Consider the following 1,711-nt stretch of genomic DNA (forward strand, 5'->3'; position numbering starts at 1 on the left):
GTAAGGGGACAAGCCCACATTTCCCCAGAAATTAAGCAGACTATACTCGTCACCTGCTTTTCTCCACAGCAAAGGAAACAATCAACTAATCCATCTTAAAACACTCAAATCCAATTTTCTCTTGCCCATTTCAGACTCACAACATTCTTAATACTGGGGAAAAGTATAGGAAGACCTTTAAACTTCAGAACAAGCTCAAGGAAACAACAGCCTAGTGTTAAATGTCAATACAAATAGACACTAAAAACTCCAGTCTCACAAATGCAAACAAAACAGTTCCATCCTAAAAGACCTTACAGGGGCTAGCTAGGGGAAGATTTTAAATCTTGAGAAAATACCCAGACAGAGGTACTAAGCCAGAATTGATAGACATGAAAATCTCTATCAATGTGCTCTCACCTTTGGGACCTGGCTGGATTTGTACCACAAGGGCTGAAAAGATGCAGAATTGCCAAGAATTGTGGTAGGCACTCATGTTGCCTGGATACGATTCGGGTTTGACCTCCTCGTGGTGAAGAAGAGTGCATTTTTAGTTCAGCGCCTCCTTGTTTTCAGGGGTTGCTTGGCTAGATATATTTCCAGAATTCAGGTTCTTGGCTAATGAAGAGCACCATTTACTTTGAGAAGACATAGGGCATTGCAAGAGAATTTTATTTAGAAACTCTTAGGAGGAAGAAATATTTACCAGCCAACATAACTGGCCTTGGTGTTTCTTATTTCCTGCATGCAATTTTAAGAATTTAAGTGCAGATGAGATTCTAATGAACTTCCACCAAGGCTAGCAAGGTGCTCTTGGAAATGTAGTCCCAAGATAATGTCATGGACTCCATGTCTGCTTTGTCCAAATCTCCACCTTCATTCCCTCAGTTTCTTCCAGATTACACAGTAAATGGCTTTTGTAGGGCTGTTATCATAGAGAAATATCAATATGTGTTTGGGGGGTAAGGTTCCTGTTTGGGGAAGGTTTTGCAGTCCCATGTTTATTGCAATCTTTCCTTTATCCTCCTTTTTCAGTGAGTGAGTATACATCATTGCACCCAAGTTGGAGTCTGAAAATTCAAAATGGAGCTAGTAGCAAGGGCTTCTTGGATATTTAGTATAACTCCTTGGGCATATGCATAACTCCTTTATTCTTAGTTCAAAACCCAACTTAGCTCTGGACCCACGATTTAGGTCGCTAAGCAGTCACAAGTGTCCTTTCTGTGTATGCTTCTTAAAACAGTTAAGTCTAGTCTTTTATGCGGACAATAGTTGTGATCTGAAAGAAAGCTGAGATGTAGATTTTATAGGTTTCATGAGTTATTTTGCAATCCCACCTTGCCAAGATGTTGTTAGTGTTTGTTAAGTTCACCTTAAGGCATTGGTTACGCAACCTGTGATTTCTTCATGTATTCTCTTTTCCTTGGTTAATTTAACTTTTTCATTAAAAGATCATTTTATTGGGGACTCTTACAACTCATAACAATCCATGCATCGATTATATCAAGCATATGTTGCCATCATTCTTTTCTAGACATTTACTTTTTATTGAGCCCTTGATATCAGCTCCTCTTTTCCCCTCTCCCCACTGCCCCTCATCCTATGACCCCTTGATAAACTATAAATTATTATTATTTTCATATCTCACACTGACTGCTGTTTCCCTTCCCCCATGGTTTCTGTTGCTCTTCCCCCTGGAAAGTGGGGAAGTGTGGTTATGTGTCCATCATTG

At 39.6% G+C, this 1,711-nt stretch overlaps 1 protein-coding gene and 1 pseudogene across 2 annotated transcripts in view; both read left to right on the forward strand.

Moving 5' to 3' along the window:
* Positions 1–1,711, forward strand: part of CFHR5 (complement factor H related 5) — a 53,161-nt gene that overhangs the window by 41,713 nt on the left and 9,737 nt on the right. The window lies entirely within an intron of this gene.
* The window catches only part of LOC105978334, a 4,344-nt pseudogene continuing 3,452 nt past the window's right edge, over positions 820–1,711 (forward strand).

Source organism: Echinops telfairi, unplaced genomic scaffold (assembly GCF_000313985.2).
Source record: "Echinops telfairi isolate 266 unplaced genomic scaffold, ASM31398v2 ScPeMD7_7424;HRSCAF=8462, whole genome shotgun sequence".
NCBI classification, from domain to species: domain Eukaryota; kingdom Metazoa; phylum Chordata; class Mammalia; order Afrosoricida; family Tenrecidae; genus Echinops; species Echinops telfairi.